Genomic DNA, 12268 nt, shown 5'->3' with positions numbered 1-12268 from the left:
ACACTGACATCTTTTTGTTTTTGAGACAGAGTCTCATTCTGTTGCCCAGGCTAGAGTGAGTGCCGTGGCATCAGCCTAGCTCACAGCAACCTCAGACTCCTGGGCTCAAGCAATTCTCCTGCCTCAGCCTCCCGAGTAGCTGGGACTACAGGCATGCGCCACCATGCCCAGCTAATTTTTTCTATATATTTTTAGTTGGCCAATTAATTTCTTTCTATTTTTAGTAGAGATGGGGTCTCGCACTTGCTCAGGCTGGTCTCGAACTCCTGACCTTGAGCCATCCACCCACCTTAGCCTCCCAGAGTGCTAGGATTACAGGTGTGAGCCACTGTGCCCAGCCAATACTGACATCTTAACCAAAAATTTGAGATCCTTTGGTGGTATATCTATACAGTCTGCAAAAGAAGGGATTGAACAGCTAAAGTCTTGAATTCATCCATTCTTTTATTTGGGAATTGTCTACAATGGAACCTTCCCTCCATTCTCTGTGTTTGATAACCTACCTGCTTATTCAGTGATTTTAGTAAAAGAATAAGCCAAGTCACCCTGTTGCCTATGGGAGGAGGTAGAAAGGATTTGGCGAGCTATTTAGTATCAGTTGTCACAAACACTCCTCCCCCGAAGGGCAGAAGAGCCCAGAGGGGAAGGAAAAGGCTTGCCAGGCTGCTAATGGTCAACTCTTTACTGATTTCTAGAGCAAACTAAGAGCTCTAAAATCCAGTATGTTTACAGTGATTATTAAGGAAATGGATGTGATTCTGTTCTTTTTTAAAATGATCAAATAAATTTGTATTTCAAATCATTTCTACCAAAAACCATATATATAGTAGCTTTCTTTTCCTACTTTCAGTTTGTTTATGGCTTTATGATCAGTTTCTGGTTTGTTGTATTTTTTTTCTTTAAAGCTTATCAAGTCTCAGTGCTAAACAAAGAATAGAATTCCTTTGGTTTTTCTGCTCCTCACTTCTAGTACCATTCTGATTTGATACCAGTTCAGCCTCTTTAATTGTTATAGATCTAATCAAGTTCTCTTTTTTTAATGGATATATTTAGAAATCTTTACCTACCATTTAATGAATATGTTTTTCTCAAGCATATATGGAACATTTGCAAATCTCAAATACTGAAGAAGCAGTGCCATAAACTATGTAGTATGTCTACAACATGATTAAACAACAAAAACAAAACTTGGAGGAAACAACGAAAACTTGGAGGAAAAAAATCCTATGTTTAGAAATTTAAAAACACTTCTAAATAACTCATTGATTAAAGAAGTTACCATATGGGGAATTAGAAAATACTTAGAATGATAAAGAAAACACATATGCATTGAAACTTGTGAAATGTAGCTTTAAAAAAAGTACCCTTAGGAAAATGTATACCCTTAAAGGGGTTTTTGGGGTTTTGTTGTTTTTTTGTAGTGATAGGGTCTTGCTGTGTTTCCCAGGCTGGTCTGGAACTGGCTTCAAGCAATCCTCCAGCCTCTCAAAGCTCTGGGATTACGGGGTGAACCACTGCATAATGCTGAAATGAAGGCTGGAAAGAAGTAATGAAAAGCAAAAACTGAACACAATAATCAACAGGGCCAAAAATTGATTCTTCGAAATACAAAATAGACAAATGAAAGAGAATGCACAAATAAGCAATTTTTAAAATGAAAAAAGTACACACAGACATTAAAAACAGATAAAATGAACACATTTCCTAGAAAATAACACAAAGCAAAATGGCTTCAGGTGAAATACACAATGTGAAAGTCCTCTAACAATAAAAGAAACTGAATCAGTAGTGTACAATCTTCCCGCAAAGAAAACAGCAGACTTGGGTTTTTACAGGTTAGCCCCACAAAACCAATGAGGTTGGAAGACTTAATAGAAAAAAGGACACTCTCCAACTCATTAATAAAACTAATAACTTTGATACCACAATTTTTTTTTTTGAGACAGTCTTGCTTTGTTGCCCAGGCTAGAGTGAGTGCCGTGGAGTCAGCCTAGCTCACAGCAACCTCAAACTCCTGGGCTCAAGCAATCCTGCTGCCTCAGCCTCCCGAATAGCTGGGACTACAGGCATGCACCACTATGCCGGGCTAATTTTTTCTGTATATATTAGTTGGCCAATTAACTTCTTTATAGTAGAGACGGGGGTCTCACTCTTGCTCAGGCTGGTTTTGAACTCCTGACCTTGAGCAATCCACCCACCTCGCCTGCCCAGAGTGCTAGAATTACAAGCATGAGCCCACAATTAGATAGGAGTAAAATACAGGGGTTGCCCTACCCACTCATGAACAAAAAGTCTTTCATCCTAAAATAACCAAAAGAGTCAGAATACAATTTAAAGTTTAAGGCCGGGCATGGTGGCTTATGCCTATTACCCTAGCACTCTGGGAGGCTGAGGCGGGCAGATTGCTCGAGATCAGGAGTTCAAAACCAGCCTGAGCAAGAGGGAGACCCCCATCTCTACTATAAATAGAAAGAAATTAATCGGCCAACATATATATATATATATATATATATATATATATATATATGTATGTATATATATATTTATATATATATAAAATTAGCCGGGCATGGTGCCTGTAGTCCCAGCTACTCGGGAGGCTCAAGCAGCAGGATTGCTTGAGCCCAGGAGATTGAGGTTGCTGTGAGCTAGGCTAATGCCACGGCACTCACTCTAAGCCTGGGCAACAAAGTGAGACTCTGTCTCAAAAATAAAAAATAAAGTTTATCCAAGTATAAAGTGTTGCTGACACCAACTCCAAAGGAGTGGTGTCAGTGTTCCAAAGCAGGGAAGGTAAGATTTCTTTTATATAGGCAGACACAGAGGAGTTTTTAGCAGGATTATAATATTCATAAAAGGTTAGCACATAGTTTTACAATTAGCTTATAAGCAGTGTTTTGGGGAAGAATACATTAAACATTTTGTTTTTACAGAGTGTGTTATAACTGGGTTTTCTGTCATCTGGTCTATAAAGAATGACAAAGAGGAAAATAATAAGGCAAGAGGTTTTTGTTCCTGACATTAATTCTCTCTAGTCATCGTACAGAACAAGAAAAATAAGAAAGTGAGTTAATCTGTAATCTTAGAACAGATTGTAACTATATGTGACTCACATCATAGTCACATCTCTCTTAAGGCTTAAAGTGTTTTTGGGGGTTCCAACAGCTTTTAAATTTTATATAGTTTTGTAAGTTCTAAGTGAGAAATCAGCAAACTATATCCAAGTAATATAAAAACAACAAATCATGTCAAAATTGGTTATATTTCGGGAATTCAAGGTTGCTTTCACATCAGAAAAATGTATCCATGAATTCACTGTATTATCAAAGAAAACCCAGGTGATATTCTCAATAATTTCAGGAAAAATCTTTTGATAAAATTCAAAACATTTGTAACTTTTTAAAAATCTTTACTAAGCAGGACAAGTGGATACATACTAACAATTTCCAGCAAACATCATACTTAAAGGCGAGATGTATAGAAGCAAGCCTTTCTGTGAATGAGGTGGGGTGCCCAGTAACCTTTTGTATTCAGTGTTTTTTGGGAGGTCCTAATGGACACAGTAAAACAAGTAAAAGAAACGAGGGATGTAAGGAACAGTAAGGATGAAACCAAACTGTCATTGTTCTCAGATGATGGAACTGTCCACAGATAACTTCAAAGAATATTCAAATGAATCACCAGAATTAATAAGATACTTTAGCAAGTTGTTGGATCAATAAACAAAAATCAATTGCATTTCTACAGTACAGAAACCGGAAAACAGTAAAAAAAAACAAAAAAAAACCATTTACCACAAAAACAAAAGATATAAGGTAACAAACAAAATTAGCAAAAGTGCAACAAACTCCCAACTATCGCAGGTCCAACGGCCCTAAAGTCTCTAACTCCAGTTTCCCACCGGAAGGAGATGCAGGGGCCACAAGATGGCGCAAGGCCGGCGGACATTTTGGAGGTTTCTCGCCTCAGCGTCGCTCGCTGGCTTTATGGAACGTCTCCAGCAAATCCCGTTGAGTGAATCTGCTAGTAGAACCAATTGCTGGCAAATCGTGGCCCCAGATGTGTCCCCAGCTCTTAATTCTTCCCGAAGATAATGAATGTCTAGAGTGGTTTGGGGCATGAGTCCAGGATGGTTTGCATGGAGAAGAGTAGAACCAGTTCCATGAAAATTTAATAATCCCCACTTGTGGCCCCAACCCTGAGTCTTCTTTCAGTATTGCATCCAGTGTCTCAAGTAAATCAGTGCTCTTGGGTATTATTCGAGAATAGCTGCTATGAAAACTATTTTGCACAACAACTGTATCACTTTACATTCCCACTAGCAATGTATTTTTCTTTTTAAATTTTTTTTAATAGAGACCGGCGTGTCTCTCTCTTGCTCAGGCTGGTCTTGAACTCCTGAGCTCAAGCGATCCTCTTGCCTCGGCCTTCCAGAGTGCTAGGATTACAGGCATGATTAGCAATGTATATAATATGAAGGTTCCAGTTTCTCCACATCTTTGCCAATACTTAATCTGTCTTTTTGATGATAGCCATCCTAGTGAATGTGAAGATTCTTTTATTTTTTGAGCCACTTTTTTAGAGTTATGATTTCCTAGGAAATTATCCATTTTGACAAAATGTTTATTGTCCACAAATTTGTACATTAAATATTTCAGTGCATTATTTTAGGGCATTGAACATTATGCCTTTTTTGTGATTCATCTGTTGGGAGGATTGTGAATTTTATTAGTCTCAAATAATGAACTTTTTTGTTTTTTAAGACAGGCTCTTCTTATGTCATTTGGGCTAGAGTGCAGTGGCACCATCATGGCTTGCTGCAAATTCAAATTCCTGGGCTCCAGCAATCCTCCTGCCTCAGTCTCCTATGTGGCTGGGACTATAGGCACATGCCACCAGGCCCAGGGTCTTGCGTTTGCTCAGGCTGGTCTCAAACTCCTGGCCTCAAGCAATCCGTCTGCCTCAGCCTCCGAAAGCGCTAGGATTACAGCCACCAAGCCTGGGCCCCACTTTTTTTTTTTTTTAAGTCAGATGATCCTCTCTATTGTAATTGTTTTCTCATTTGATTCAAATTTCTACCTTTCGTTTCTTCCTTTATTTTATTTACTATGAGTTTTTTCTGTTGTTCTTTTTCTTGTATCTTGAGTTCGCATATTCATTCACTAATTTTCAACTGCCTTTTCTAATGTAAGTATTTACGGCTTTGATATGTTACATTTTCATTGTCATTCAATTCTAAGAAGTATATTGTAATTTTCATTATGATTTTTTCTTTGATTCATGAGTTAGGTTTTTTCCCTGTAATTTCTAATCACCAGGTTTTGTTATTTCTAACTTAATTGCATTATGGTTAATTAATAAGGATATATATGTCACCAATTCTTTGAAATTTGCATTATGGCCCAGAATATCATAAACTTTCACAAAAGTTCAGACTGTCAAAATTACACTAGTAGGCCAGGCACAGTGGTGCGCAGCTATAATCCCAGCACTTTGGGAGGCCCAGGCTGAAGGATCACCTGAGACCAAGAATTCGAGACCAGCTTGAGCAACATAGAGAGACCGTGTCTCTACAAAAAGTACAAAAATTAGCTAGCCATGGTGACAAGTGCCTGTAGTTCCAGCTACTCAAGAGGCTGAGCCAGGAGGATTGCTCGAGCCCAGGAGTTTGAGGTTGCAGTAAGCTGTGATGATGCCACTGCATCATAGCCCAGGCAACACAGCAAAACTCTGTCTCACACACACAAAAAATTCACTAGTTTAAAAAAGTCTGCTACCACTCTCACAGCTTCTTGCAGAAAAGTAGGTGTTATATGTAAACATTCCAACTTGCAGAAGGGAAGTCATCTGCTTTTAAGGAAGAGCTGTAAATAGAAATGTGCTGTTGTGCATTAGAAATACAATCTTAGTACAAAAAAGTCTTTCTCCTGAAAACAACTAGCTTTAGAATTATGGTCACCTTTGAAGTTACTTACACTTTTTTTTTTTTTTTTTTTTTGGAGACAGAGTTGGCTGGGTACAGTGGCACATGCCTGTAATTCTAGCACTCTGGAAGGCTGAGGCAGGCAGGAAGATCACTTGAGCCCAGCAGTTTGAGGTTGCAGTGAGCTATAATGACACCACTGTAACCTAGCCTAGGCAACACAGTGAGACACTATCTCAAAAAAATTAAAGTAAAAATAAAAAAATTTAATAAAATGAAAAAAATGACCGGGTCTTGCTCATCTAAGCTATAGTGCAGTGGCACAATCATAGCTCTCTGTAACCTTGAACTCCTGGGCTCAAGTGATCTTCCCCCCACCTCAGTCTCCCAAGTAGGTAGGACTACAGGTGCACACTACCCCGCTCAGCTTATTATTTTTCTTTTTCTTTTTTTAGAGATGAGCTCTTACTATGTTGCCCTGGCTGGTCTCAAACTCCTGGACTCAAACAATCCTCCCACCTCAGCCTCACAAAGTGCAAAACAAAATTTTTTAAAAGCCCTATGAGAAAACCTATTACATAGAATCCGAAGGTCTGAAGAAGTTACATGGAATTGTGGCAAATCTTATTACCATATACAGTAGTATTCCCAGCACCTAGCACCAAGTTGTGCCTTAGCTATAGCAGCCCAATCTCTTTTGGTAGTGTTTGCAGGAAAAAAAAAAAGAAGAAAGAGTGTTAGCAGCAATTCTCTATAGGTAGACTTGGTTCTGAACTTACCTACCATACATGATCTTAAGAAAGTTATTGAATGTCCCCCAAGGCTCCGCTTCCTCTCTCTAAAATGGAGAGAGTAATGTCTCTCTTGCAGAGTTTATGATAAATAAATCCAAAACTACTATGTATAGCAACTGATATGGAAAAAGTGGTTATTAAATGTTAGCTAGTATTATTATTATTGTAAGCTTTGTATTGAGGGCAGGTTACAATGCAAAAAAAGAAAGCATCTTGGTCAAAATAAGATTCCAACTGAGGGTGACCCTGAGCGGTGTCTCATGGGGTTGCTAGTATTACTCTTTCAGTAAATATTTACTTAATGCCAGGCATGTCCCTGGTATTGGGGACACAACAGTGAACAACCAGTTAAAGCCTCTGCCTTTTAAGCATTCACCTTAGAGCTGGGATTGTAAGTTATTTACTCTTGCAGAATTTGTCATCAAGTGCTTTTAGGGGGCAGACAGGACGGAGTGAAGGAATTAGGAATGGCAGGGACTGGGGAACTGGCAGAAGTATGCCTTGCCTAAGTCATTTTTTTCATGTGCATATACTTAATTTATTATAGTTAAAATATATATGAGGTCTGTCTGGATAGCATCCAGCCATGTAACAGGAAAAATAGAGACATTTATTGAGGACGATACAAAATACAAGAAATATTGTACATAGGACGATGATGTCTCAGTCTGTCCCCTTCAAAGTAGACACCTTGGGACCTCACACAGTCTTCTTGGTGTCTCTTAACCTAACCTGTTACACATTCAACATTCTCAGGTGCTCTGCTGGTTGCAGGCCTTCCAGAACGTGGCTCACTTTCAAGAGATTCTCAACAATCTTTGAAGCATTTGTGACACACTTTTATTTGCGCTACGCTCATTGCATTGTCCCAGAAAGCCTTTTGAATCATCTGAATGGTTTCTGTTCAGGAATGTTCAAGCTTAAGGCACAACCTGATACAGATTGGTTGCTCTACTTGCTCAGTCATGTTGAATGCGATGGCCACACAGTACACACGCTCACTCAATAGCATTTAACACCCCGTGACTAGTACAGTGAAGGCGTCACGCATGCGCATTACAGTCCACTCATTTTGGCTGACAAGTTAACATCAATGTCACACTAACCACTCTCGTTATATTAACAATGGCTGGATGCTTTTTGGAGAGACCTCATAAAACTCTTTCTCTGCTGCAACCCCTGCTGTCTAGGTATATTGGCCTTAGCTGGGTGGTGGGCAAGGGACCAGGCTGGGCTGTAACAGTCAAATATATGATCTGCAAATATTTTCTCTCATTCTGTGAGTTTCTTTTCATTCTGTTGATGGTGTCCTTTGATGCACAAAAGTGTTTAATTTTCGTGAATTCCAATTTATCTATTTTTGTCTTTTGTTGCCTGTGTTTTCTGGTGTCATAGCCAAGAAATTATTGCCAGATCAAATATCAGGAAGTTTTACCCCTATGTTTTCTTCTAAGGATTTCATAGTTTTAGCTCTTACATTTAGGCATTTGCTCCATTTTGAGCCAATTTTTGTATATATGTTGGGTAAAGGTCCAACTGTATTCTTTTCCATATGGATATTCAGTTTTCCCAGCATCATTTCTTTTTTTTTTTTTTCCTGTGTCAAATATTTTATTCAACTTTTTAAAGAAAGCATCATAATGACTGGACCACCATTTCTTTAAAAAGACCGTATTTGTTGTCAAATGGTTTTGTTGTCAAAACCACAAGCTGGTTTCAGTTTAGGTCCAGTTGCTCATCACACAGAGATCCAGTTATTGAGACAATGAGGATTGGCAAGGAAGAAAGGAATTTTTAATAAGACAGACTTCTTGTTGGGAGAACAAGAGGAGCTCCCTGAAATCAGTCTCTCGGACTAACAGAGATCACAGGCTTTTAAAGCAGGAGCCATGTGCTTTGGGGCAGGTGGTGGTGTAACTAACAAGGAGCAGTGGGCAGGTTGTGGAGGATGGTGAGTCAGGAAGTCTAAAAGGGGCAGCCTTGCAAATATAACAGGAAAATACCTAATCCCACAATTTCCCCAGTAATGGTTAGAGATCAGTCCTACAAGTTCTCTTACTAACAGGTACACTGAAGGAGTTCTGTTTTGCACAACTTCTGAAAAGAACTGAATGAATGGAAAAGAGATGTAAATTTCTCTTTTTCAAAATTGTTTTTTGAGAATCTGCTTTTACAGAGTTCCTGAGTAAACGTAGAACGAGCTACAGCCTCAACCGTATCTTTTTTTTTTTTTTTTTTGAGACAGAGTCTCACTCTCTTGCCCAGGCTAGAGTGCCATGGCGTCAGCCTAGCTCACAGCAACCGCAAACTCCTGGGCTCAAGCGATCCTTCTGCCTCAGCCTCCCAAGTAGCTGGGACTACAGGCATGCGCCACCATGCCCAGCTAACTTTTTCTATATATTTTTAGTTGGCCAATTAATTTCTTTCTATTTTTAGTAGAGACGGGGTCTCCCTCTTGTTCAGGCTGGTTTCGAACTCCTGACCTTGAGCAATCTGCCCACCTCGGCCTCCCAGAGTGCTAGGATTACAGGCGTGAGCCACCACGCCCAGCCTAGCTGAAGGTTTGAGAATTCTGTGAGTAATGCTCTAAGTGTTATGATGGAGAAGATTTTCAGTGCTAATAACGCCTAACAGAATGCTTATCATGTCTTGTTCTCTCTCTATATATATAGCCTGAGCCCCCTGAAGTTAGAGATAGTACCTTCTCTGCCTCTCCTATGAATACCAACGACAGTAGGCACACCAGTACACCAATTAGACGTCCACCCAGTAGCCATCGTGACTATTTACAGAAGGCAAATCTAGTCAGATCTCCTTGCTTTAAACCTTTCAAAAGCATTGCTAGCAGGATAGCTGTTATTAACATGTTCTTCGTGGCCCTGTGATGTGGTTCCTGCCAACTATGCCAATCTTTGTAGGACGCTCCTGTTAGGGACAGAAAAACAAGTGAGAGTAATGGAAATCAAAAAAACAGAAAGGAGAATAGTTATAGAAAAACAATAAGGGGGGGAATGGTTGCAGAAAAATAAGAAGAGGGAACAGAGGGAACAATTATTTCAGTCTTAAAGAATGGGATAATTAGGCCATGGAACACTGACCACCAGTCAGAGAATGAAAGTGGTGTTTTTCCCACAATATGTACAACATAACCTTTAAGTCATGTCCATATCTGGAAAGAATTCAGTCCCCAAAGCAATGATGTATAGTTATGAATAATTATAACTAATCTTTACCTAAACATAAAGCATATAAAAAGAAAAACACTCAAATAGATAGTTTTCTCCACTGGAGGAGACAGACCCATTTCCCATTATGAAACGTCATTCACTTTGCACCCTTAAAATTTACTTACAATAGAGGAGTTCGATACTGGCCTGAGCAAGAGCGAGACCCCATCTCTACTAAAAAAAATAGAAATAAATTAGTTGACAACTAAAATATATATATATAAAATTAGCTGGGCATGGTGGCACATGCCTATGGTCCCGACTACTCTGGAGGCTGAAGCAGCAGGATTGCTTGAGCCCAGGAGTTTGTGGTTGCTGTGAGCTAGGCTGATGCCTTGGCACTCTAGCCCAGGCAACACAGTGAGACTCTGCCTCAAAAAAAAAGCTGTCTTTTTTTTTTGTTGAGACAGAGTCTTGCTCTGCTGTCTGGGCTAGAGGGCCATGGTGTCAGCCCAGCTCAAGCAACCTCAAACTCCTGGGCTCAAGCGATCCTTCTGCCTCAGCCTCCCAAGTAGCTGGGACTACAGGCATGCGCCACCACACTCAGCTAAGTTTTTCTAATTTTAGTAGACAAGAGATCTTGCTCTTGCTCAAGCTGATCTCCAACTCCTGAACTCAGCGATCCTCCCGCCTCGGCCTCACAGAGTGCTAGGATTACAGGTGTGAGCCACTGCATCTAGCCCTAAAAACTCTCTTTGTCCATACTACCCAAAGCAATCTACAGATTCAATGATTTGATGCAATCCTCATCAAAATACCAATGACATTCTTTATAGAAATAGAGAAAATAATCCTAAAATTTATATGGGGAAAAAAATTTATATACAAACACAAAAGACCCAAAATAGCCAGAGCTGTCCTAAGCAAAAAGAACAAAACGGAGGAATTACATTACCTGACTTCAAATTATGCTACACAGGTGTAGACAATAAATTCTTCATGCATACTTGCTGAGTGTCTGTCATCTGGGAGCCCAAGAACTACAACACTTCAAAGTCCAGCCGTGACCTGAACTGTGACACTCCCTTCCTATTTCTTTCTTTCTCTCCAGTCATTCCAGCGTTATTTTCATCTTTCTAAACAAGTGTTTTTCAATCATTTCTGATTATAGCCCAAGGTAAGAAATTTATGTTACATTGTAACCTTGTTGATGTATATAATAAACAAAAGTTTTGCAAAACAGTACTTAGCTTTACTATTAATAGGTTTATACTGTAGGGCAGAGGAATTTGTAGGACAGAGGAAGGGCAGAGGAATTCTTCCAATTGTCGGGAATTTACTTGGGTGGGGCAATGAGCTAACCGCAAACCTTTGCTTCTGGTCATTGCTTGCTTGCTACACCGCTGTAAGGGGAATTATGGGATGAGGTCATTGAAGCACGGGCAACTGGCCCATCAGGCAATAGAGGGCAACCAACCCGCCAATTATTTCAAAAGGCAATAGTGGGCAACCAATCATTTTAAAGGTCAACGCATGATCCATGCGTAGTCAGCTTGTGCGCAGCTTGTGCACCATGGGGATAAAAGGCATGCCATTGTTCCAGTTGGGGTCCTTGCCTGCGAGAGTGGCCACTGCGTTGGTGCTCTGGGGCTTGGACCCTGGCTAGCCAGAAAATAAACCTCCTCTTGTGTGATTGCATCCTCGATGTCTCTGCTTTTCTGTCCGGTGGGGCTGTGGAAGGTCGGTCCCTAACATATACAGTGTACTCTAATACTTTCTATTCTATTTATTTTTTAAAAGCTGGGACCCACTGTTTGAAAAAGGTATCTCAAGAGCAACCTGATTCCATTTAGAAGAATTCACTAACTGTCCTTCCTCCAGACAGTCTGCTGGCCCCACCTGCTGCACTGACGCTGCAATGTCAGCTCTGACCTGGGTTTTCTTGGTTTCTACCCTACCAGCTCACCCCACAGACTTCCAGGCAGTCAGTGTGCTGGTGTGCTGGTAGTTCCAGCTACTGGGGAGGCTGAAGCAGGAGGATGGCTGAGCCCAGGAGGCCACCCTGGACAAAACAGTGAGACCCTATCTTAAATATTTTTAAAAATAGGCCGGGCGAGGTGGCTCACGCCTGTAATCCTAGCACTCTGGGAGGCCGAGGCGGGCAGATTGCTCAAGGTCAGGAGTTCAAAACCAGCCTGAGCAAGAGTGAGACCCCGTCTCTACTATAAAAAAGAAATTAATTGGCCAACTAATATATACAGAAAAAATGAGCCGGGCATGGCAGCACATGCCTGTAGTCCCAGCTACTCAGAAGGCTGAGGCAGTAGGATTGCTTGAGCCCAGGAGTTTGAGGTTGCTGTGAGCTAGGCTGACGCCACAGCATT

Source organism: Microcebus murinus, chromosome 2, assembly GCF_040939455.1.
Source record: "Microcebus murinus isolate Inina chromosome 2, M.murinus_Inina_mat1.0, whole genome shotgun sequence".
Lineage (NCBI taxonomy): Eukaryota > Metazoa > Chordata > Mammalia > Primates > Cheirogaleidae > Microcebus > Microcebus murinus.
This window is presented reverse-complemented; position numbering follows the sequence as displayed.